A 27,522-nucleotide genomic window follows, 5' to 3' on the forward strand; every position below is an offset into this window, starting at 1 on the left:
GGACTAAAGTTTGAGATGAGACAATGGATCAGGAAAGATCTGTTCTCTCAAAAATCTGATCTGATTGGAGGAAAGTGAGACATAGGAAAGCAATCAATCTACGTAGTATAAATTGCACACGAGTTTTTGCTTACAAAACAAAATGGTTGAGGGGCAGTAATTCCATTTTATTTCAGACACTTGGTTCCTAATTTCCATGTTCTCTGTCTGCAAGAAATGGAAATGGTATTGTTCAGCATACATAGATACCACGGAGTTTTAGTTTTCGATAGTACTTCACAGTTTTTTTGGAGGAAGGTTGCTACCACAAAGGATTTTATTACCACATTCTTTGGTTTCTAGGGGTAAGTGTGTCCAAAATCTTAGGTGCAAATGGATCCAAATTTCAGCAACACAAGGTTTTAGTTTCTCATTTGTGTTTGTTATAGTCCCTGCCAACACCTGGAACACAGTAGAAAGGTTGGATCAATTTTTTAAATGAATTTAGGAGGAAACAGTAACTTACAGAATCTCTGAACTCAAGGTTGAAAGAGAACTTATAAATGATTGAATCAAACATATTCTGGGATCTGGAATTCCTTCTCTGGTATTCCTGGCAGATAGAATCCAAGGCTTGCTTAAAGATTTTCACAGCTAGGGAGTGCACTAATAGAACAGATGTTTTCTTGGTAGAATGGAAAGTATCTTTACAAAATGTATGTGAAAACTTTGTGCATGTATCTGCTTGTGTGCATGTATAATACATATGCCCATTTAGAAAAGGCATATTCCCTATATAACTTCATTTTCTTATTGGAAAGCTAGTCATATGGGCTAAGAAATGTGAGCATGCTTATGGGGAAAATAAGAGAATTGGAATAGTGTTTAAAATTTGGGAAATGTGCCCACGGTATTTACCAGTCTTTTAAGAAAACATATTTAGGCTTTTAGTACCGAGCACATCTTTTTATTGACTCAGGACCTTCTACTATTTCACAATGAAAGCAGACTGTAAATAAAACGTTACTGATTTTCTTTTTTTCCTTTTTCCTGTAGTAACCAAATGCTTTCAGCCACTGGAGTCTAATGAGAAACAGCTGTGCTTGAAGTGTTGTTTCTATAGATAAAAAAATTTAAGTACGATAACATCTAAGGCTTTTTTGTTGTTAGAATAGCAATAGATGCAGGAACTAAGAGGTGGCTAAAGGCATCAGTTCTTCTAATTTGTCATTTAGCTTCTTCATGAAATAAATTTGGAAGTGGCAGTCTAACAATCTGGTGCACTGGGAGAGGCCGAGGTTCTCTGACATAGCATGCAGTTGCAAGAACTTGCAATGGGAGAGATTAGTACACCCACTGAGATGCCTTTGGAGGCCTGATTTATAAGATATCTGATATTAGAATGGCTAAATGCAATAACTCTACTCCCATAGACTATTAGACCTAGAAGGGGTTGGAGAAGGTGTCCTTCCAGACCTCTTATTTTCAAATTCCTATTATATGAGGAATTTGAAGTGATTTGTATAAGATCAGTTCACTAATTGCAGCCGAACCACCTGTTAAATGCTTATTATTTTCCACCAATGGCTTTTCCAAAGCTGCCTTCTGGTTGTAACCACTCAAAATAGGATGCTAAACAAATACTACATACCTAAACATTTAATCATTCCCCCATCCCCCCTTAGCAAAACCTTTCTGGAATGTATTTGATGCTGGTGTCGTCTCTGTGTTCACAACGCTTGGTGAAGGAGTGTGTCTGTTTGGCTGGAAAGGTCATTCTTTCATGCTGCGAATACATACACGCATGAAATTCTCAGTCACAGTTAGATAGAGAAGAATATTTTCTTCTTCAGAGTCAGGATCCGAAGCCTTTATACTGCCAGCTGTGCTTGAGTTCTTTTCACATTGGACACATCAAACCCCAGTCAATTATATTTCCTATTAGTTCTTTTCACTTGGACATATCAACTCTCAGTCAGTTGTATTTCCTACTACTTCAGATCACTTCCTATAATAATATTGTAAATCAACTATAATTCAATTAAAAGATAAATAAAGATTAAAAACTCAAAAAGGAAAATAGAGACTATCACCACCAGCATTTTTGGATTTGAATGTTGGCAAGAGAGTCAAACATCAAAGAAATTTTGCTGCAAAGCTTTTAAATTCAGTGGGCACTGGACTGTGCTAAAATAAGTGAGGAATTTAAGTGGTGCTGTTCATTATTTTGAAATATTAAATCTGCAACATGTAAGCAACGATTTGACTAATAATTGATCGTGACTAACTATGGATGTGATTTTTTTTTAACGCATTTCAGGGAGGAATCATTTTTAAAGTCTTTATTCATGAACCTGTAGTCTCATATTGGCATTAGATAGTTTAAGATATTCTAAAAAGCAGTCATTCTAAGTTACTGATTAATAATAAAAACAAAGTATAAAACTATATGTATTTGAAATCCTGAAACAATTTTATTTATTTGATCTTTATTTTTTTAAATAAAATGTGTACATATTTAAAGGTAAAAAAATCACTACCTGTTAGTTTCTATTATAAAGTCATGTCTCTAGTCAACAATTAATTTATAAGAGGTGTGAAATCACATCTCCCCCCTATCCCCTACCCGCCCCTGCCCCCGACAGCTATCCTAATCACATCTTCTCTTTTCACTTCTTTGCCTGGGTATACTCTTTTTTGCTGTATTTTCTGGGACCTTTGCTGGAACCCCAGCTGAGGTAGTATAGCACAGGATTAGGACAACTTGGGATGATTTTTCTGGGACTTTCTAGATGTTTAGTGCAGAGAGATAAAATATAGACATGCTTCCCTCTAGACTTCAGCGTAGAAGGCTTGGGCTTTTAGTTTCCTCTCCCTGTAATGGTGTGCTTTCAAACTCCAGTACAAGAGAGAGACAGAGAGATCCACTCTTCACACCTGTGCTGGTTACTCATGCAAGTTGCCAAGTAGTCAGGAGCAAAGGAAAGAGTGATACGTGAAAAGTCCCAGGGTCACATGACAGTAAGACAGAGCTAGGCGTGCTTGTCTAGAGCTATTTAGAAACTCGGTGGGTGTTACTCCCTAGGGTACTAAATTGTGTCATTAGTCACAACCAACAGTGACATGTCTGTATTAGAGAAAAAGAGGCAGTCTTGAATCTCAATATCACATTTTTTTTTTGTCTTATGTTGCTTGTTCCCTAGTGTACAGTTCTCAGAGAGGAATGCATCCCAGTATTCCAATAGTTATGAAAAGATAACAGAAATACAGCTGCTGGTCCAGAAGGGATGTGGTTAAGATTTGTTAAGCCTCTTGAAGTCCCTTACAAGTAAAAATACCTCACTGATTGATTCTGATGTTTCAATTTTCCAGTTAAAATATAAATGGGCAAAGAACACATTTTGCCATTTGTGTTTGAGATTTGTATCTCTTTATTTACATGCAAATTACTTTAAAAGCTAGGAAAACCTATAAAATCGTAAATATTCCACACTGGGGACTCAAACTAAGAGTATTTGTCAAATAAAATGAATTCTTCAAGATCTGCTTTGAGCTACTTTCTTTGCATCTAAGCACAGCCTCTCTTAGAGGAAGGAAATAGTAAAGTTCTCACAGAGAGAGAGAAAACGTTTACCACTCAGTAAAAATCCAGGGCCTTGCTGTATGAAAGCTTTAATTTAGTTCGGCTCACTCTTCCATGGGTTAATTTAGAGCACGAATAAAAGGAGATTATTTTTGGGCAGAGAATCTGCCTGGCACATTCTCTGAACCTAATAGAGCTAAATAAAGCTACCCAAATGCCTGTGATTTTTGGAGGAGGTCACCCACAAGTGATAGCCCTCTGATAGTTTTTAAGAACACAGTGGACCAAGTGAGAAGGAACTTGCCCTAATCTGGAGAGGTCAGGAGCCTCAATATATGAATGCTACTGCTGCTAAGTCACTTCAGTTGTGTCCGACTCTGTACAACCCCATAGACGACCGCCCACCGGGCTTCTCTGTCCCTGGGATTCTCCAGGCAAGAATACTGGAGGGGGTTGCCATTTCCTTTTCCAATGCATGCATGCATGCTAAGTCACTTCAGCTGTATCCGACTCTGTGCGACCCCATGGACAGCAGCCCACCAGGCTCCTCTGTCCAAGGGATTCTTCAGGCAAGAATATTGGAGTGGGTTGCCATTTCCTTCTCCACAATATATGAATAGACCCACTTAAACACACATTAACAGGCAAAGAAATGGAACGAGAACAAGCAAGTGTGCCTGAGTGTACACAAACACACACATACACAGACACACATCAGTGCGGGAGGCAGCAAGAAGAAAGAGAAAGTACATAGGCTTAGAAATAGAGTAACATGTGTCTCAGTTTTAGCTGGGTACCTACCTGGTTTCCATTGGGAAAGAGATAAACTTAATCTCTTTAAGTCTCAGTTACTTTATAGGAAAAACGGGAACAATTGGAGGGTTGTCATATTGGATGTGAAAAGTATAAACATTCACAATCACCTTACAAGCCTAATGTTTTAGTTTTGATTTTTTTCCTTGCCTTTACTTTTTCTGTTTTTTTCCCCCCATAATAAATGTAAGACAAACTCATCACTGAAACTTAGAGAAGAGTATAGAAAAGACAATATTTTTCTATTGTCTATTATTACAGACAATATATCTATTATTGCATCACTTAGAAGTGAATACTCAACATTTTGATTTATTTCCTTCTAGTCTTATTTTGTTGAATATTGTTTCACATAGTTAAGAATAAACCATATGTCTAACTTGCATGTATACTTCCCTTGCATGTATACATATGGGCATAAATGTTCACAAGTGTTCTTTCATAACACTAAAAAGCCTTTATAAAAACATATTTTAATACTGCATATTCCTTCTCCTCATCTTTATCAACATTACTGCCAACATCATCATTATCATCATTTATGGATCACTATGTATAGTGATATATATATAAACCACTATAAACAAAAATAAGTGGTTTATATATATTCTCTTATTTTATTTCATTCTCATAAAATACTGATGTCTGTATGCTGAGATAAATATAGTCAATAAAACAAAATATTAAAAGGAATAGTTATATTAATATGTAAGTCTCTGAGAGAAATGCCAGAACCATTTAAGTTAAGTGGCAACAAGGCAATAGTAATATTGACAATGACCTCATACTTCTTTGGAGAGTTAAATCTAGTGAAGATATACACATATGTTTCTTGAGAAAGAAGCTATATCATTTATATATACACTTGAGAATAATCTTTAAAAAAGTCTAAAATCTAGAAAACAAAGCATCTTTTTGTTTTTCTGTTACTAGGAAAGAAATCATTTAAAGATGGCTTAATGCCTCAATGAAATGCAAAAAGACTTCTTCCAAGAATACATAGGCACCATTGAGGATTTGGGAAAGTGTTTTAAAATCACAGTAGAGGCCTTTTTCATATTAAAATTCACTATTTTTCTGACCAGTTAGCCTCTAAATGAAGCAGCTGAGAGGAATAAAACCATATTATTTCTTTAGTTTTCAGAAACCAATCTTGTCATTTCCATTTTTATCAACAGAGCTCATTCAGAGCAGAATTGGAGCAAAGTTGCTGCTGACTTGATTTGGCTAGAGATTCTTAAACAACACCTTAAACAACCATCACGTCTTTCTGCTGGCGTGCTGGTCTACCAGCCTCTGTTAGATGATGTGAAGGGAGAGAGAGTGCAAGAGATGGGGGAGTCAGTCTTCAAACAGGAAAAGAATGGGCGAGGAAGGGTCCAGGGGGCTCTCTGGGGAAGGGGCTCTTGGTGTTTAATGTGCTAGTCCTCCCTTCAGAGTGGCCCACTGGCCGCCAAGGCTGGTGTTATCCTGTGTGCAATGTTGACGGTCTGTAATCCTTTGTCAGGGTAATTGACGGTGAAGTCTGCACTTTTGCAGCTAATGATAAATAGGGCTTTTAAAGGCTGTAATTTCTTGTTTAACTGATGCCAGTTGCAAATACTTTGTGCTGAGGAATAATTCCTCTCTGCCAAATAAAATACAGTGGAAGTCTGGGGCGTGTTTTTCAGCTTATTGTTAATCACAGCTTGCCTGACAGAGCACTTTCTATGTAGGAGATAAATGCTTGGGCCGTCTGGCTGCCAGTTTCAGTACAGAAAGGACTTTGCTTGTGGAAAAAGCTTTTCTGTTTCTTCAGCAAACATTAATAAGCCTTGTTTATTTATTTTTTTTAATTTTTATTCTTGTATAAAACTCTTTCAGAGAGGCAAATGTTTGGTTCCTTGAAAAGAGGGATTCTTTGAGTTTCTGAATGTGTCTCACTTCTTCTGTTCCATCCTGGGGCTGTGGTTTGGACATAGCTCCTCCAGATAAAGGGCAAGAAGGCAACTTTCTCAATTCACAGAAAATTGAATTATGAGCAGTGGGGTTGAGGATGAGTATCCTGAGGGTTCTGGCCATTTCAAGACTAAAGGGAAAGTTATAGTGAAAAGGGCTGGAAAATGGCAAAGAGGAGAGAAATAAGGGTTCCTGGTGAGCTCAGAAAGAGACAGGCTTGCTTGGATTTGAATTGGACAAGGCAACACAAAAACATGATGAGAAATACCAGTTTGCCTCAGAGTACAAATGGATGCATTTCTGGCAGTTTCGTATATATATCTAATTACATTTTAAATGTACAGTAGAGTTAGCAATTTAAAAATATCCTGTGGTCAGTATTTTGTCATATCTGATACTATGTTTATGCAAATTTTCAGTTTTTAGAATAAATAATTTGCTTAAAGTGAGACTCCTCAGGAGCTCAGGAAGCTCACTAGTTCTCAGGTAGAGAGTTGGAGGGTGGAGGCAATTTCTGGTAGTATACAGCCTTTGATAGTGTTACTGCAGGTTCCTTATGGAGGGGTGCATGGTCTTTTGGGATATATATTTGGACCATTTGGACAGTCCTTCAAAGCTCTCCCATATATTAAAAAATGGTGCTTCTTCATGTCCGGAATTTGTACTTTGCATCTTCAGTAATTTAGACACACATATACTTAAAAGATTGAAAGAAAGATGAGCAGGAGAGTTAAACGTAGGTTCACACAGGAGAGTCAGTGAGAGATGATGGACAGGGATATTACGAATCAGAGATGCCTAAAGCATCCTAAGTATTCAGCGTAGCAGGATGGACCACATTACTAGTACCAAATTTTGCAATCTATGCAACATCGATGTTTGCTACATGCCCATCCGAAACTGTCCTCTATGCAGTTACCAGGATGTTATCTGACAGGCAAAACTGCTCCTGTCACCCACTCCCCTGCTGATTCCTGTGCACTAAAGCATGGAGTCCAAATGCATGTTGTTAAGAGGCCCTCCACTATCTGGTCTTACTTTTCCTACAGCGTCATCTTTTTCCTCTTAGATCTCCCAGTGCTCAGCTTCAGCAACTTTTAAGAAAATCAAGATCATGTCACTTAGCAGCTCTGCATTCTTGAGATACCTACTTTCCAGAACTTCTAAGATTAAGACGATGCATGCTCCTTCATGGGGCTGGGATGAGAAATAAGTGAAGTGAAAATCCTCTATTAGGAATGAATAATATTGCTTCCTACCATTGCCTTTCCATTACCAGTAGTCTTTCCCCCTAGGTCAAAATGTATATTTTTCCCTTCAAAATCCAGTGCCGTTAGTCTGTGACTCTTTTTTCATCAATTTAGACACACTTGATCCTTGATTTGTTCCACAATTTTATAGTGTATGTCTCCATTACTTAGCTCATTTTTTTGAAGTTACTTGTTTATATATCCGTTTTTCTCACTAAACTGTGAGCTCCTTGTGGGAGTGGGGGCCACTGAGCTTTCATATCCACCAGGCAGTGGGTGTTCAATAAACATATGTTACACTGAATAGAAAGAAAACACAAATAGACAACCTGAATTGACTCATCATTGCAATTAATTTTTAATTCCATGGTTTAAGGGCTCATATAAACTTTGGGAATGAACTCAGTTTAACCTGTTGGCTACTGATCATTCCATCTCTACTCAAGCCAAATGCTTTGCTGGGTTTGTTCAAGGACTGCACATGTGCTAGATTCCCCCCTGTGGAGTTGGCATGTGTGTGGGGTGCACATGAGGGGAAAGCAGGCACACATTTCTGCTCACAAATGTAATTTCCATCACAAAAAAACTAAAAAGAGAACTACCCAACTTAATTTCTTAGTGGGGCTAACCAGATCCTTTGATTGAGGTTCTGATGTCTATGTTCATATGTCAAATTTTGATTTTTTTCTCATGTTTTCCATTGTTCTATCACACCCTTTCAAGGATAAACATGTAATTTTTAAATTTTATTTTGATAACACTTAAGACAAAGACAGTATAATATTGTTCTTCCATAAATGGCAATAGCAGAGTATTTCAAACAACTGGGGATTCCAGAAAGCTGAGGTTGTGGCAGTTCAGTGATTGATGATGCTGAGTGTAATGGATGGGTACTAGATCTATGCAATTATCTTATTCCCATTGGCCTTGTACATAATTGGATTTATCCTCCTAGAATTCTGGGAAGAATTTGTAACTAGTTGATCAGGAGAAGAATAGAAATATCTTGTAGGCTATAACTTCAGTGTTTACTATTTTGCCAAATCAAATGTTCAGAAGTTTTTCTCTGAATGAAACACCTCTTATACAAATCATACGATTGCAACCCAATCATATGTATGAAGAAGTCGGTATATTTATCTATTTCAAACTCTCAGTTAAAATTATACCCAACACATGCTCACAAATTTCTGTGCACTTCTTAGAAAGTTCTGTCTTTTGATAGCTTTAGGAAGGAAGTTTCATAATCTCTGTATTCTTTGAGGAAAGAACGCCAGTTCTTTGAAAGACAAGCAGAGTAAAGTGTTTTAAAACTTAGGCTCTATAGCCAAACTGACAAGGGTCAAGTGTCAGCTCTGTGCCCCTGGTCAGGCTGATCAACCCCTTTCAGCCTAGGTTTCTTCATCTGCAACATGAGGATAATAATAATACGACCTCTTAATGAAAGATAAAATAGTCCATATAAAGTTCTGAAGAATGATTCTTGGAAATTAGTAAGTACTCAGTAACTTTGTAATTCAGAAATATTAGTTAAGTACTTGGGAAATCATATTAATGCAACGTCACACCAGATCCTGGAAAATAGATAAAGTGAAAGTGAAGTCGCTCAGTCGTGTCCAACTCTTTGCGACCCGTGGACTGTAGCCCACCAAGCTCCTCCGTCCATGGGATTCTCCAGGCAAGAATATTGGAGTGGGTTGCCATTTCCTTCTCCAGGAAAATAGTAAGTACTCAGTAACTTTGTAATTAAGAAATATTAGTTAAGTACTTGGGAAATCATATTAATGCAACATCACACCAGATCCTGGAAAATAGATAAGAAAGGTACAAAACATTGTCTCTGCCTTTACAGAGTTGACAATAATAGTGTCTTATTTATATGCATAGTATTTTTAAGATGAAAACCATCTTCTTTGAATCTCACAACAATCCATTAAGATTTTTTTCGTTATTAAAGAAACTGGAGCATAGGAAGGATGTGAATTTTTTGAATGATAGTGAGGGGCAGACAGGATGGGCACTCAAGCTCTGTCTTCTAGTTAGTGTCATTTCCAATACACGCCACTCTCTCCCTTTGAGTAGCTATTGAGATAATGGTACATTGTATAACAATGTACTAAATTGTGTGAACCAAGCACTTAAAGCAATTAGAGTTAAGAAAAGAGAACAATTAATGTGATCAAGAAGAGTTGGGACAAGTAAAATAACATTTTTCATTAAAGATAAAAAAAATGAATTTATCCACTGTCCATCTAAAATTCTGAATGCCAACAAACATTGGTTTCCCTTGTATATTAAATTACTGTTACTTAGTTTTGCTGAACTGTATTAAATTATTAATATATATTTTTTCCTTAAAATTGTATTAAGTACTCTTCTTTCTTATACCATAAAGACATTTGGAATATAAATGAAATAACATATGTGAGGTGCTTTATGATCTTTGGAGGAAAGACACCATATAAATGCAGCCTCTCAACCCTCAGAAGTTATGAACACAATTACATTGTCTCTCTCTAATGGAATTTTGTGCTCTCCAACTGCATTGAGAATAAAATGGGAGACACAGATTTCTAGTTCTTTTCCTGAGGTTTAAAAATCTCTAGGCTGTGGTTAACTTCTGGCTTGAGACCACAAAAAACACACTCCAAATATTCATCATATCCAAAGGTTAAGTAGGGTACAAAGATGTAATTGATTTATTGGCCAGTGGTCACTGCAGTCATTGTATAGGACTGTTTGCAAACTTGCCTTCTCAGCTGTTCTGTATGCTTAGAGGAACCTTGCACAGCAAACTAGACTTGGGAGAACCAATGACATACATCTTCCTGTCTCCTGTCCTGAGCCCCCACAAGGGATGATCCTGGAGAAACTCGCCATTGTGATAGTCTTTGTTGAAACAAATAAAATGGTAGACAGATTTGCCCCAACAGATCTGCACCTTGTGTGTGACAGACTACACACCAAACTCTTCTTAATCCTAAATGTCAGAGTTATTCTCTTAGCCTGGGGAATAAATTGTTTTTTCGGATTCTCTCCTTTTGGAAGAGGCATCAACTTGCAATGCAACTAACAGGCCCAAATTCTGTTGTTACTGGATCCATTGTAACATTATTTTTCTAGCCCTGACAAGAAACTGCTTTTCTAGAGGGACCCATAAAACCTACCTAGTTGCTTTGGTCTGAACTTTGAAACATATACTGCAAATGGTTCTAAAGGCTTGCATGTTACTTGGGTCCTGGTAGGATGGTGTCAAGATATAAACTCTCCAAGTTTAATTAAAAGCCTCCTTAGTGATTCATCTTTAATGCACTCCTACTCCTTTTATGTCACTTTCCCTCCTCTGTGTCTATGTTATGCAACAATTTAAGACTATCAGATGGTAAAGAATCTGCCTGCAATGCAGGAGACCTTGGTTCAATCCCTGGGTCAGAAAGATCCCCTGGAGAAGGGAATGGCAACCCACTCCAGTATTCTTGCCTGGAGAATTCCATGGCAGAGGTGCTTGGTGGGCTACAGTCCATGGGGTTGCAAAGAGTCGGACACAACTGAGTGACTAAGCACATTGATACAGAACTTAGTTGTACCAACCAGCACGACTTGGCAATTGACTTACTTGGAACTTTATACACTCTGTCTTGGTCTATTTAAATTTTAAACATCTGAAATATCTATTTAAGATTTTTTTGTTGTTGTTTACAGCTGAGTCCAGCTGGCACTGATATTACACGAGCCATTGTCTGGGAGCTCCTACCTAGAAACTAATATGTCGAAGTGAGTTACCAGATATAGCTGGTGTAAGACTAAGTAATAATGATAGGTCTTTGTAGTTTCAGTGGGCTCTGTGGAAAGCCCAAACAAGTAACATCTTTCACAGTGCCAAGAATTGGTCCTTTCCACTGTGGGCAATTGGATCTGCTTCTGGTTCTCATGTATACAGCACTGTTGCAGTTAAATCCAGGATTCGCTGAGCTGAATCATACACAGACTTATACAGACACACACAGGCACACACACATGCATTTACATACAGACGTTTTATAAATTATGTCCCCCACCTCTAAATGTCAGATTATTTTAAAATTTTGGAACTTTATGAAATGTTTTTTCATCTTTACTTTCTTTTCAATTGTTTGTGTATGTGTGTGTGTGTCATTCAGTCATGTCTGAGTCTGAGTACCTGCTAAATCTGAACATTTTCTTTAAAGTTTATCTAAAAGAAAATGAGCATCTATGCAATGATGAAATAAAAACATCCACAAAGATCATCAGTAATGTTATTTAAAGCATCGAGAATACTACAGATTTGACCACAAAAATGGGTATCCATGGAATTATATAATTATAGATTCCAAAATTTGAGATAATTAGGAAACAAATGTATTATTCTTTACTATATACCTCTCTGAGGGCACAGATTTATTCACTGGTCAACTATTTGAAGAAGCATTTATAATTTAAAATCAGGAAAAGATATTAAAAAGTTTAATAACATGCCCTATTTGATAACAGTAGAGACGGAAACCAAGCTTGGCAAAGGTACATCCTTAAGATCACATGACCAGGAAGAAAAAAATCACATGAATTTTTAGAACCAGACAGGTCAGGAACCCAGGATATCTGACTTTCACCCACTGGAGTACCTCTCCACCCCACCCCTGCCAATTATATAAAATTGCCTGTATAATAAAATTCTGTGAAAAGACATGAGCATCGGATTGCTAGGAAAGGTTATAAAATCACTATTGTGAAAATCTGATCTGGTGCTATGACTAATTAGAGATAAACTTTGATATAAAAATAGACTTTCTCTAGTCAAAAGGTTAACTCTACTGATGTCACTTGGTGACCCCCTAGGCTTAGTGGCCAACAAAGTTAGTGCCCGTTCAGCTTTTGGGAAGTCCTGAGGCTGGTGCTAAAACGGACGTGTCCAGGAGAGAAAATCATGATAATCCTCCAGCCAAGCAGCTTTACTTCCAAATTGACAGATCATTAGTAAAGGAAGAAATTTAATGAAGTTTTCAAGGGAAGTATGACCACTAATTCTGGAAAATCTTAGTATGAAAACAACCAAATAGAATAAAGTGAAGAAGACTACCAGCGGGTCTGCAAATCACAACTGAATAGCCAGAAAGGGACCTGATTTCCTTATAGGTAACTCCGTCTTTGGCTAGATTTCGAAAATGTAAAGCTGCAATTTAGGTCGGTCTCACCTGCCATCCATATGCACACTTTCTTTAACCAGTTTATGCAAACGTAACTTTTTTTCCCCAAAATCTCTTTTCCCTACATACCTAATCCATATTATGGCTTGGTGTTTGTGTGTGTGTGTGTGTGTGTGTGTGTGTGTGTGTGTGTGTGTGTGAGTCACCTGAGTTCATAAAATCTTCCATTTTATTTCAGAGATACTTTGTTTTAAAGGTTCTGCCTTTTGGTAAGCTAGCCACATTGTCAAATCCTACCCCATTTTAATTAGAATTGCAGAAGAATAGAGGGGAAAGAAGAAGAAAGCCAGCAAATGAAAGTTCTATCAGTGACTAAAGAATGGTTCTGTAGTGGAATTCAACTCTAGTTTGTCCTGGTTTGCCTTTGTTCTTGGTTCAGCATATTGCTATAAAGTCCTTTCTTGACAGTAACTTAAAATCTGGAGAAAAAAAAACAACACCTCAAGGTAGAGAAATCTTTAAAAAAGACTCAAGGATGTGGAAGGAAGAATGGCTGTATTGTATTGAAGGCATACTGGAAACAGCTGTCAAAGAAGAGAGTGATTTAGGTGGTGACTAAAAAGCCACTGTTCTTACCCTTGGTCATCCTCCATTTCTAGTTATCTTCTTTTTAATCAATAAAACTTGTTATAAGGCCTTTCCTCTCTCCTGGCTTCTTCCTGTTATGAGTTGAGCAGTATAAAGTCTTCTCGCCAACCCTCAGATGATGGGGAGTTGGAAGTGTTGGCTATGACATGACTCACAGTGACATAGAGATTACTCACAGATTTCCACTCCAGGCAGACAGAATCACCTATTAACAAGGAGCTCTTTAGGGCTGTTCAACAGCAGGGGACATGATTCAGTGGAATAAGATTATCCCTCATGGATTTTTGAGTGCTTTGCCCAAAATCTTTTTTCTCTCAGATGACCTTAGTGCATCAGCTTCCTTACTAGTTAAAAGTCACATATCCCTAGAGAGGAAATCACCATATAATAAAGGTTTAGGTGTGGTTGACAGACAGTAATGTTCTTGTATGTTGGAGAATGAATTAGTCATGCTCTTTCCCAAGCTCCTTTACCAGTGAAAGGGAACAGAAACACAGTTACTAGAAATGACTAACTAGAAGAGAATACAACCTAAAGCCAAACATGTATTTTTAGAACAGATATAACCATATCAGGTCAGGACTAAAATGTTCAATAATTCTATCTGTGTCATCATCACCAAGGTCAAACATTTAATGAGTGCTATTGAGATGTATAAAGCTCTGCTCTACATACTTATCTGCCTCAATGCTTTCTTCTAACTAGGGAAATAATTACTGATAGGGAGTCATATACCAAGAAAGTACATGAAAGCTCCAGATAACACATGCTTCTGGAATTTACATGCCTTGTAGAGAACGCAGTGACCCTTCATAACAGGAAAGTTTGTGTGCCAAGACTTTATAGAAGCTCATCCCTGAAAGGGCTGTCAGGTTTGATGGCTGAGTGTGAATCAACAAGGTGTATAGAGCAGCATTTTCACCAAGCACAGTTAACATATATTCATTCAGTCATTCAAAGAAAAGAGCCTAAAGTATATCAGGCACTAATGCTAGAGGGTGGGATACTACAGTTAAAAGTCAGAAAAGGTTCCTGCCCCTTTGAAGCTCATATTTCTAGTGTGTGAGCCAACCAACAACAATAATTACAAACTGTCACAAGTTACAAAGCAGATGGTTCATTCAGATGTTGGAAGGGCAGTAGTTACATCAATGTTACTTCTGCTTTGTGACCAGAGAAGGTCTCTATGAAGAGCTGACAGGTTAATGGAGAGGTGGGGGAGGAGAAGGAGACATCAATATAAAGGGTCAGTGGATACAGGGAAAGGCCTAGGATGTGTGGTTAGGCAAAGACATACGAGATCAAAGAAGAACATGAATGAAAAATGAGGAAGGTGTGGTTTGTCACACCCTCAGTTGCACAGCTGGAATGGGGTGGATGGAGGGACAAGTCATAATGCAGCTGAGGAAGTGTTGCTGAACTCACACATGACAGAGGGAGGCTCATGCTGACTGTGTCTCCTCACCATCCACTTCTGTGTCTCTGCTCTCCTTCACTCGTTAATGGCTCTGATGGCCACCGCATCTACTGGAATATATTTTCTCTGTTATTACTTTATATTTCAAGTGCCTGTGGCCTCATTTCCCAAATAAATTATAAAGTTCCTTGAAGGTGGACTATGTATAATCTCTCTCTATTTCTCAGAGCATCCACTCGCCTGCTGTGTAGTAGATACTTAATGTTTGTTTGAATGAATGAAGATGTTGATAGTGAGAGGGTATGTAGGTCAAGAATAGGTGTGAAGGTTGTTAGCAGCACCAATCTGGGGACTAGTCTAAAGTGGTTGGCATAGACAGTGTTTCAGTAAGTCTGCTGTCACCCAACCCATGGTTAGGAGGTCAAAACTAGTAGAAGTAACAATAGAAATAGCGTTATTCTCATTTCTGTTTTTTCCCCCCTTTAAACACTTGCTTCAGTTGTATCTGACTCTTTGCAAACCTATACAGGTGGACTGTAGCCCACCTGGCTCCTCTGTCAATGAGATTCTCCAAGCAAGAGTACTGGAGTGAGTTGCCATGGCCAGGGGATCTTCCCGACCCAGAGACTGAACCTGCATCTCTCATATCTGCTGCACTGGCACGTGGATTCTTTACCACTGGCACCACCTGATGTTAAAATAACTGCTTCTTAGTGAAAGTCACTCAGTTGTGTCCGACTCTTTGTGACCCCAAGGAATTTTCCAGGCCAGAATATTGGAGTGGGTAGCCTTTCCCTTCTCCAGTGAATCTTTCCAACCCAGGGATCGAACCCAGGTCTCCCACATTGCAGGCAGATTCTTTATCAGCTGAGCCACATGGTAAGCCTGAGAATATTGGAGTGGTAGCCTATCCCTTCTCCAGGGGATCTTCCTGACCCAGGAATCAAACTGGGGTCTCCTGCATTGCAGGCAGATTCAACCCACTCCAGTATTCTTGCCTGGAGAATCCCGTGGACAGAGGAGCCTGGGAGGAGTCCATGGGGTCGCAAGAGTCAGACATGACTGAGTGACTTTCACTTCTTTACCAACTGAGCTATTAATAACCTCTTAAATTTTCTCTTTCCCTAGACTATACTTAATGGGTGAACTAATTTCTTTTAAAATAAAGATTCATGTTAATTTCAACTTGAAGACCTATCTCTGTAGAGTACTCTGAGCATGGAGGAACAGGTCAATCGCCTCAGCTTCCTCCAGGGATGAGTAATTACAGAACAGTCTTCATCCACTGCATCGTCTAGTGAAAGATTTTCCAAAACAAAGATAAGAACAAAACAAAGCAAAACAAAAAGCATAACAAAAACAAAAGAACACATTTCAGTCATTGTCTGAAACAGGCAATTATTAAAAGTTTTCTATTGGGCTAGATGCTGATAATGTGAAAGCAATTGTAAAAACCCACAATGCTGGATTTGAAAGAGATCTTGGTTACCGAGTCCAACCTATAATTTTTCCAGTAAGGGCACTGAAACCTAACATCAGAGATTTGGTCAGTAATGCTATTGAGTTAGGATCTGAGCCTCCTGATTGCTAACCTAAAGCCCCAACTGTCAATTTCCACAATTGCTTCATAACAGAATTTAAAGCAAAATAGGAGGAAATGTGTATACCTAGTTGATATAATTTTAAAAAATATATTGGTTATATCTTAAAACAACTCATTTTACGGACAAAAATGTTGAAACCTAGAGATGTTATAGTGTGATACAGTTCTCAAAATATGTCTGACTTTAAATCACTGGTTACACTTTGGCTTTTTTAATTCTTTAAAGAGAATTTTAAATTCCCTTCTCTTAAACATTGTTTAAAAATACCAATCTTCTCATGTTAACCATTTTGGCAAACTTTAGTCTTTATATTAGTTCAATAGAGGACAGAAATGGTAGGGACCTAACAGAAGCAGAAGATATTAATAAGAGGTGGCAAGAATACACAGAAGACCTGTACAAAAATGACCTTCACAACCCAAATAATTACAATGGTGTGATCACTCACCTAGAGCCAGACATCTTGGAATGTGAAGTCAAGTGGGCCTTAGGAAGCATCACTATGAACAAAGCTAAGTGGAGGTGATGGAATTCCAGTTAAGCTATTTCAAATCCTGAAAGACGGTCTTGTGAAAGTGCTGCACTCAATATGCCAACAAATTTGGAAAACTCAGAAGTGGCCACAGGACTGGAAAAGGTCAGTTCCCAAAGAAAGGCAATGCCAAAGAATGCTCAAACTACTGCACAATTGCACTCATCTCACACGCTGGCAAAGTAATGCTCAAGATTCTCCAAGCCAGGCTTTAGCAATCTTTGAACTGTGAACTTCCAGATGTTCAAGCTGTTTTTAGAAAAAGCAGAGGAACCAGAGATCAAATTGCCAACATCTAGTGGATCATCAAAAAAGCAAGAGAGTTGCAGAAAACCATCTATTTCTGGTTTATTGACTATGCCAATGTCTTTGACTGTGTGGGTCACAATAAACTGTGGAAAATTCTGAAAGAGATGGGGATACCAGACCACCTCACCTGCCTCTTGAGAAACCTGTATGCAGGTCAGGAAGCAACAGTTAGAACTGGACATGGAACAACAGACTGGTTCCAAATAGGAAAAGGAGTACATCAAGGCTGTATATTGTCATCCTGCTTATTTAACTTATAGGCAGAGTACATCATGAGAAACGCTGGGCTGGAAGAAGCACAAACTAGAATCAAGATGGCTGGGAGAAATACCAACAACCTCAGATATGCAGATGACACCACCCTTATGGCAGAAAGTGAAGAAGAACTAAAGAGCCTCTTGATGAAAGTGAAAGAGGAGAATGAAAAAGTTGGCTTAAAGTCCAACTTTCAGAAAACAAAGATCATGGCATCTGGTCCCATCACGTCATGGGAAAGAGATGGGGAAACAGTGGAAACAGTGGCTGACTTTATTTTTCTGGGCTCCAAAATCACTGCAGATGGTGATTGCAGCCATGAAATTAAAAGACGCTTACGCCTTGGAAGAAAAGTTATGATCAATCTAGACAGCATATTGAAAAGCAGAGACATTACTTTGCCAACAAAGGTCCATCTAGTCAAGGCTATGGTTTTTCCAGTGGTCATGTATAGATGTGAGAGTTGGACTATAAAGAAAGCTGAGCGCCGAAGAATTGATGGTTTTGACCTGCGGTGCTGGAGAAGAATCTTGAGAGTCCCTTGGACCACAAGGAGATCCAACCAGTCCATCCTAAAGGAGATCAGTCCTGGGTGTTCATTGGAAGGACTAATGTTGAAGCTGAAACTCCAACACTTTGGCCACCTGATGTGAAGAGCTGACTCAACTGAAAAGACCTTGATGCTGGGAAAGATTGAGGGCAGGAGGAGAAGGGGACAACAGAGGATGAGATGACTGGATGGCATCACCAATGCGATGGACATGGGTTGGGTGGACTCTGGGAGTTGGTGATGGACAGAGATGCCTGGCATGCTGCGGTTCATGGGGTCGCAGAGTCAGACATGCCTGAGCGACTGAACTGAACTGAATTAGTTTGATGTCAGAGACCAGAGTAATACCTAAGAAGGGCTTTAATTTCCTCTTTAACCTTCTTCACTTACTGTAGACATTGTTATGGAATTATCCTTGGCTCCATCTTTATTGTAAGGAAAAACTAATTCTCTGTTCTCAGTGGCTTTCTCTGCTATAGGCATCTGTCCTTTTAACTTGAGATGAAAAACATAAGGAAATATAAGTCATGCTTCTATTCTTAAGTGTTCAAATGCCTCATATTTGTCTTTTATTTTATCCAAAAAAAAGAGTCTTGTTCTGCCACTACTGTCCTTTCAAGAGCTGAGCGGACTATCTAATTATGTATAGCTCCTTCATTACTACCTGCCTCCAGCTTTATATATTTTTAAAGAAACCTATTTTTTTTTACCATATTTTTCTTCAGTACGTTAAAAATTTTTACCCCCAAAAAATGAATCATTAAAAAAAATGACTCATGGCAGTTGCCTCCCATGAAGACACCAGTTTCTACAGCTAATGTCAAGATTGATGTTGTGTCTTTTACAAAATGACAACAAGCCTTACTACAAAGGAAAAATGCTACCCAAAGAAGGCAGTGGCTTATGACTCCTCTGGAGCTTTGTTTGTAATCCTACTCAAATGCCCCATGCTTCCAAGGGGACCACACACCTGGAATATTGCAATTTTAGAAAGCTTTTAAAATCTCAGTCAGAACTCACTCCTTTCCCAGAACTTTGCTTTCCTTGGTTTCTTTGTATCCCTTTGGAATTCATCAAGGCTCTCAGACATTTAGAAAAAGAAAAGTCACTGAATAAATATTGAGTAATATGACCCAACTTTTGTGTTTTCAGACGTGTGGCAACCAAATTAGTCAACCCAAGGCAAACAGCCTGAGGAATCATTGAATTTTCATAGCTTGGGTTTAGCTCTTGGCTGTCTTCCTTTTTCCTGTCTCTTTCTTTTTTTTTTTTAAACTCATTTTCAGTGAGATGACTTGTTAAAGGAGTAGGTTGCTTACCTGTCTTTGAGTGTTGGAATCTGCCTGCTTTCTGAATGTTTCTTTTCAAAATTTGTATTGAGAAAGGAAAATTGCCTTGTTAGAGAGCCAGGAAATTGATTAGCAGTAAGCAAAGAGATCCAAATGGGGCTTTCGGGACTAACTTCAATGCATGATTTCCATGTGCAATTTTGAGTCTATGGTCATACTTCAGTTCTTTTTAATTTATGAAGTTTTTACTCATTTTTCATGCTCCCTAGATCTCAACGATGCTCCCCCATCAAACCTAACTAAGCCATAGCAACATATTTGTATGTTTTTCTCACCATCTCCCCAGTTAGGCTGTGATAGAGCTCTTAGTGAGCACTTAGATACCAGCAAGCCATGAATAGAAGAAAAAAACAGAAGAAAAAAGGAAGAACAGCAGTGACTTTGACTAGTCCCTCTCCAGGGAAAAATCACAGCAGCCGTGGTAGCTGTGAAATCCACCACTTACACATTGACTGCTATGTGTCAGTCTATCTGCCTGCTCCGTGTTTGTTGAATTTTCAAATGACCCTAGGAAGTACATAGTCTTTCTTCCATTTTATTGTTTTGAAAATTGAGGCTCAGAGAAGTAAAGTGTCTTACCCAAGTCCACACAGCTGATAAAGTAGCAGGGCCTATTGGAGAACACAGGTCATTCTGATTGCCAACCCAGTGACCTCGCTTCTCTACCCTGCTGCACTCTCCCGATTATAGTGTAGTTGGCTCTCATTAAAACACTCTCATTTCCCACTTTTCTTGACATCCAGAAATGAATTGAAAAATGGGTAAATAAGTGATTAATCCATAGAGAAATTGGGAGTAGTTTACATATCTGAAGCCAGAATTTTATGTCTTTATCAAAGAGAAGGTACTGAGTTAGCCAAAATGTTCATGCTTTCTGTAACATCAGCTGGGAAAATCGGAATGAACTTTTTGGCCAAGCCAATATTATTGTGTACTCCTAAGATAATAGTTCTACTATATGAATATTTTATATCTGATTACTACTTTGTATTCACTGAGCATTGGAAAGAGCTTCAATTAAATACATAAACTTTGTACTCTGAAATTACAGCCTCAAATAGACCCAGAATAACCTGGGAAGTGACAGCATGGGGGAAATTATCAACATAGTCCCAACAGAGCCACATGGGAAGGCTTGCTTTTTACCAGATATCCTCAAGATTCTGCTCAGGAGTCCTTTCAGAGAAATGTCTTAAGACAGTTAAAGTAGATAAGATGATGTGGATTGTGTTGGTATTTCTGACTCTGTGGAACTGGATATACTACAGAGGTAAAAGGAAATATATAAGATGAAGTGAAGAGCAGTAATTCGCCAGTGTTTTCTATTTCAAATGAGACTTGGCTATACTCAGAGAGCTTTCAACTTGTACCTGAATCTGCATGAAACCACTATAGCTTTACACAGTCACTGATCCATCTTTTGGGTGAGACCCATTCAAAATAATGCTATTTCACACATTTCTAAAGCATTTTCTTCTGCAAAGAACATATACTCTCCAAATATTTAAGGTGTTTTAATGCTACAATCTAAGGTTTACGACTCATATGTGACTAAAAGTAAACCACGTGTATACCAAGTTGATGATAAAGGAAAAAATGTACTCATCAACAACCATCATGCAAAGGTCAGGTTCTGGCAGCTGAGATGTGATAATGCACCATAAGATGAATCACAGCTGTACAGTTGGACATTTGTATTGGCTGAAACCTGGTCACTCTCTTTTTAAAAAATACTTTTTATCTTGTATTGGGGTTTGGTTGTTGTTCAGTAGCCAAGTCGTGCCTGACTCTCCATGATAGCATGGACTGCAGCATGCCAGGCCTCCCTGTCCCCCACCATCTCCTGGAGTTTGCCCAAGTTAATTCCATTGCATTGGTGATGCCATCCAACCATCTCCTCCTCTGCCTCTCTCTTCTCTTTCTGTCTTCAGTGGAGCTTCCCTGGTAGCTCACATGGCATTGAGGTAGAGCTGACTAATATTGTCGTGATAGTTTCAGGTGAACAGCAAAGGGACTTGGCCATACATATACATGTATCCATTCTTCCCCAGACTTGCTTCCCATCCAGGCTGCCACATAACATTGGCAGTATTGTTTCATTCCACTCCATTGGGGTGGAGTTCCCTGTGCTAAAACACCTGGTCCCTATTGACAGTTGCTGGCATTCAGTGGTGGAGGATCCTGGGTATGCTGCTGAGAGCTGGATGTGCTACTGAACTTGGCTTTGGTCACTGGGATGTGCTAAACTCAGTCTACAGTCATCCCAGTGAAGGACCTATGTGCCATTTATCGGAGAACTTATTAAAAGGATGCTGTCCTAATTAGAATTGGAGCTTAGTGTAACCAAAGAAACGCAAATGAATGCCACAGCTGTATCTCACTGCTTTTCATAAGCCTTGCAATAAAAGCTAAACAGTTTTTAGTGGCTTTTACAATTACACTTCCCTTCAATTTTCCAAAGGTTACAGGGCCTGAACCACACAAATCCCATTAAAGTAAGTAGTTGTTGTGCAATATAAGTTCCTTTGAAAACATTCTTCAATGCCCATAAAATGATCAGCGGGCTCCTCTGTAGATCCGCTTGCCTGCCATGTTTTCAACCAAAAGACAGATGACAGGCTTTGATGTGGTGGTTGGTTTCTGCTACTGAAGCTGGCGTTTTATCTTCTTGCATCAGATTTCTTCTCAAATGGATGTGACTCAGGCATACGAAACACATTTTTTTTTTTTTCCTTCAGATTTTATCCCTAAAATATGTTTTTGCTGTACCTTTAAATTACCGATTTGGAATCTCAAATCTCCCACAAGATACAGAGCGGGAAAGGGTCAGGGTCTTTGGGAGTTAACTGGAGCCCAAGTGGAGAGTACAAAGCCTTAGTGAGGAGGGATCACTGTCTGCCGTCTGGTCCTCAAGCTTGAGGCTGGCACTCCTCCCTGTCTTTTCCCCACTCCCTTTAGTGTAACTCCAGCAGTCCCAAGTAAAGTTCAGAGTGAATTTCAAGCTGGAGTCAAGAACAGAGCTATTGTTCTCTTTAACTTCTCTGTGAAAGCCTGAAGGGTCTCCTCCCTAGAATTTAGAGCTTTCTTTTCTGAAGAGGAGCTTGATAAGTATTCTAACATCCTATTCCATTGGAAACTCCATTCTCTTTAAGACTCTTCCTCCTGTTTCAATTATTCATTATCTTAGATCTGCTTATCTTGTAGGAAATAAAAATGAAGGACTAGCTGCTTCATTTAGGGAAGAGTCGGAAGCACATAGCTCTCTCCCATCTCTAAATCTGATGATGAAGCTATTTGAAAAAAAAACATGGTAAAAGAATGTTTTTTTCCTCCACAGGTAAAATTATCCAGGGACAAAAAGATAATGTTAACCTAAGTATTTGCTATGTGCTGTTAAAAAGACTAATTGGAATTCAGACATGATTAATCCTCTTAAACTTTAGGTAAATCACCAGGGTGGGTCCTGGTGCTCAGATAGTAAAGAATCTGCCTGCAATACAGGAGACCCAGCTTTGATCCCTGGGTTGGGAAGATCCCCTGGAGAAGGGAATGGCAACCCACTCCAGTATTCTTGTCTGGAGAATTCCATGGACAGAAGAACCTGGCAGACTACAGTCCACGGGGGTCACAAAGAGTCAGTCATGACTGAGCGACAAACACACACACAAATCACCAAGGTTCTAATTTTCTGAAATTATTTCTGTACCACAATACTCTTTCAAATTTTATTGTCTCTTAATTTATCAAAAGACCTTATGTCTTTTTTATAGAAATACCTGAGTGCATTGAGGTGATAAAACATTTGCATAGAAAGAAATGAATCATACTTTTTAAAAAATATTTGATTATACACTAAAATATGTATAGGAATTTAGATATGAAGGAATCAATATGGACTGGAGGTATCAGCAAATTTTATAAGGTAGAATTAAAGTGTGTCATAGGAAACATATTTTGCACTGTGTCCTAAAAGGAAAGAAAGAGAAATGCTAATATGAATGTGGGGAGAAGATAGAAGACGAGGGTTTACTACTGTGTGCAAGTAACCCTGCACATACTTAACTGGTGAAGCAAGGACTTTCAGAGGCCTTTGAAATGGAAATCCAAGAACATCTTGATCAAAGTAGCTGTCCTAGATGAGAATTGTTGCATTTTTTTTAATGGCTTTCCTGGCAGAAATAACATGTAGAACACATGGACCCCCTTCCTGAGACCCTCTTTATATGGCTAGTATGGATAAACCTTTTTTCCCATACAGAGTTTTCCCAGGGTAGTGTTTTTTTACTTATATCTCTGACTTAATTTTCTCACTCCTGTGTGGGGCGTCTATTGTCATTTGCACTTAAAAGTAAGGTGGAAATAGAAGTCCTGGGTTCCACACTACTATATATAGTATGGATAACCTACAAGGACCCACTGCATAGCACAGGAAATGATACTCATATTTTGTAATAACCTATAAGGGAAAAGAATCTGAAAAATTATGTATATATTTTTTATACATATTGTATATATACTATATATTGCATATATAAGATACTATGTAATATATAAAATGTTATGTCACACATATACAATATTATATGTATAATATTATATAAAATACTACTATATATAAAATAATATATATAGAGAAAATTCAGATATATATATCTGAATCGCTTTGTGGTACGCCTGAAAATAACACAACATTGTAAATCAACTATACATAAAAAAAAAAAGAAGTCCTGGCTTCTAGCTCTGGCTCAGTTTCAGCTTGTATTGTGATTTGAGGCAAATCACATCATTCTTCTAGACCTCATTGACCTCGTCTATAAAATGAGAGGGTTGAATCACATAATTTCTCTGGTTTTATGTGGTGCCAATATTTTATGACTCATGAATCAAGTGAAAATTCACCTGTTAATAAGATAAACAGGTGATCTTATTTTTTTTTGCTTGTTTTTGTTAGAAAGCATGACAATAACTACGTTCTTGAAATTTACACAATCATAACATAATCTTCCATAAAATCTGTAAACACCTTGGATTTGAAACATAATTTTGATAAATATGTATCCATGTACCCTGGTGGCCCAGTGGTACAGAATCTGTCTGTCAATGCAGGAGACACAAGTTTGATCCCAGGGTCGGGAAGATCCCCTGGGAAAGGAAATGGTAACCCATTCCAGCATTCTTGCCTGTGAAAACCTATGGACAGAGGAGCCTCGTGGGCTATAGTCCATGGGGTCATGACAGAGTCGGACGCAACTGAGCGACTCAACAGCAACCACCACCCTGCGGTTATTCTGCACTTTGGTGAATCCTACCCGTTCCAGAATTCCAAGTGCGTGAAGTCGCTCAGTCATGTCTGACTCATGGACTATAGCCTGCCAGGTTCCTCTGTCCATGGGATTTTCCAGGCAAGAATACTGGAGTGGGTTACCAGTTCCTTCTCCGGGGGATCTTCCCAATCCAGGGATTGAACCCTAGTTTCCCACACTGCAGGCGGGCTCTTTACCATATGAGCCACCGGGAAGCCCCTCCCAGAATTCCAAAGAATTAGCCATTTCCTGATGTCCAGTTGGCTGTCAGTATCCTTGAACAGCATGCTTCTGAATTGACCTTTTGTTGTCGCTGTTTTTACGAGAAAGATAATATTCCAGCAATAATAAAAATATGCTAGTTTCTCTCCCCTATTCAACCAGAGTTTACAGTCTCAGTCTTTGTCACAGGTGTTTCAGATGTCTCCCATTTGTAAATGTGCTCTATTTTGCCCACATTTCCTTTCATGCCGCTGATGAGACTGTACTGGATCCTGTTCTGTGCTCCTGGGGGAAAACAGGGAGCTCGTACTTTGTGATTAGTGAGCAAAGACAGACAAGCCCAGGGCTGCCGCTTGAGCCGTCTGCTGCTCCCTCACCGTCTCTTCCTATTATATTACACTTGTGCTCTGAAGGATGTTTACCAGAGCCACACTCCTTGGACCCCTGTCATTCGTGTGTCTTTTCTCACCTTCAACATGATCTGGACTGGTGTTTTCATTTGTTAAAAACAGCAAGGACGTTCACTGGGAAACTTCTGCTGGAATCCTTTCAGGTCATCACAGCTATTTATTCTCTGTCATAAACTATAATTCTCCATTTCCCTTACCCCCACATCAGGGGAGTTGGTGGTTTATGGTGGACAGTCAGTGGAATTTGAGTGAACAGTGGAAGATTTCAAAGAATGACTGAGAGATTCTGTAGCAGGTTGTACACTAAGAACAAAACATAAAACCTTCTTGTTCTCCATCACAGTTTGGCAGTACAAGAAGAAATGGGCTTCCCAAACAGCATAAAGGAGTTAGAATTTGTGGTTATACCTGTGAAAACAGTTCCTCTGAGGAAAGAAAGCAAATCATGGGATTGGGTTAATAAGGAATTTCCTTTATATGATTAAAATGGCCCAGGGTCTGTCTAATTGGTCTCAGTCTGGGATTGGTATGGAAGTTAGAGATTTTTTCAGACTTCTGTTTAACAGGAACATGAAACGCAGGTGTGGTGCTGTCATAAAGGCATGAATGACCGAGAGAGAGAGAAACCTGAAGCTCAAGACATGTAGAACTGTAAACAAAAAGATTTGGAAAGAGAATGGGAGCAACAGGAATGCCTCCATATATTCAAACATGAAGGAGAATACAAATGCAAGGCAACAACCGAAAGATGTATGATCCTAGGTGTTTGAATTGTAGTGTTGACATTGATGTAAAGTAATTTTTCTAATAGCTAAATGGTGGTAAAATCAAGGGTGGTGTTGAAATCTTCCAGGTTTTGATTGTTGTTGCTGTTGTTCAGTCACTCCCAGAAATCCTGATAATCAAACTGGCTTCATTCTCAAGATGCCACTGATCTGACCTTCTTTCTTATTGAGAGTGTCACAGAAGTGCCTTCACAGCAGGGCTCCTGGTTGGGGCACCACAATGGAAAGAACCAGAGAGGTGGTCGATTCTGAAGACAACCAGAAAGATGAAAGAATGAATGTCAGCAGCTTCTTAGACACTGAATGGGGGAATGGGGTTGAGATCATACGGTTTCTTCCCTACAGAAACAGTTTCCTCAAGACAGGGAAAGTTTCACGTTTTCCCCGGACACAAATTCAGCAAGCATGTACTGTATACGAGTGCTTTACCTCTCAGGAGGGAACGAGCAGTCTCTGTTCTGAGCTCCAAGGGCATCACTGGTGAAGCAGCACTCGTGAAGAAGGTGGTCTCTCATCAGATGTCTTGGAGGCCTCAGGTAGGCACTGAGAGATCTGGGCTGGGAGTTCCTAGATTTAAGCTGCACTTCGAATCCCCACCCAACTCTGGAACATGCCCCCAGTCTACAGTAATAACACTATAGCTCGGGTGTGGATCATTCCTCCTGGGACATCAGGATTCATGCTAGTAGTTTTCTTGAGTGTTTTGTGTGTTCATAGTTACAGAGGGTCAGGAGACTTCTGTTGTTCAGTGGCTTGGTCATATCTGAGTCTTTGTGACCCTGTGGACTCTAGCCCTCCAGGCACCTCTGTCCATGGAATTTCCCAGGCAGGAATACTGGAGTGGATTGCCATTTCCTTCTCTAGGAGGTCTTCCCAACCCAGGGTTCGAGCCCATGTCTCCTATATTGGCAGGTGGGTTCTTTATCACTGTGCCACCTGGGAAGCCCTCAGGAGAATTTACATGTTGAAAAAAAGCGACTTGAGAGCTACTTCCATTGAATGTGGAACAAGTAGCCACATGCTCTTTCCCTCCATCCTCACTTTCACTCCTTGTATTTTCCTTCGGGGTGAGTGGGAAAAGCGAGTGTGAAGTGTGAGTCTGGTTCATCAGGCCGAGCATGTGACTTGGGCCTGAGCAACTCGAGCTGTAAATCTCTGAGTACTGCAGGGGCTCAGCGGTGCCTTGGGTATGAGGGTAAGGGCTAAGACAGTGATGTTAGCACAGCTGGTATCCTGCTCAGCCCCACAAATCCATCGCTCCTGCTGGACCGAGGGAGGGCAGCAGAACAGGATCACACTACTCTCTCACAGCCCAGGGCTGGCTGGACCAACCAGCCATGGTGCCTCTGGGGGAACTCTGAGAAAATCAAGGAGGAATCTTGATGGCTAAAAACTTGAGGACGTGATTCT

General features: G+C 39.2%; 1 protein-coding gene across 2 annotated transcripts in view; it reads left to right on the top strand.

Moving 5' to 3' along the window:
* Positions 1–27,522, top strand: part of PRRX1 (paired related homeobox 1) — a 74,118-nt gene that overhangs the window by 31,056 nt on the left and 15,540 nt on the right. The window lies entirely within an intron of this gene.

This window comes from Budorcas taxicolor, chromosome 16 (assembly GCF_023091745.1).
Source record: "Budorcas taxicolor isolate Tak-1 chromosome 16, Takin1.1, whole genome shotgun sequence".
NCBI lineage: Eukaryota > Metazoa > Chordata > Mammalia > Artiodactyla > Bovidae > Budorcas > Budorcas taxicolor.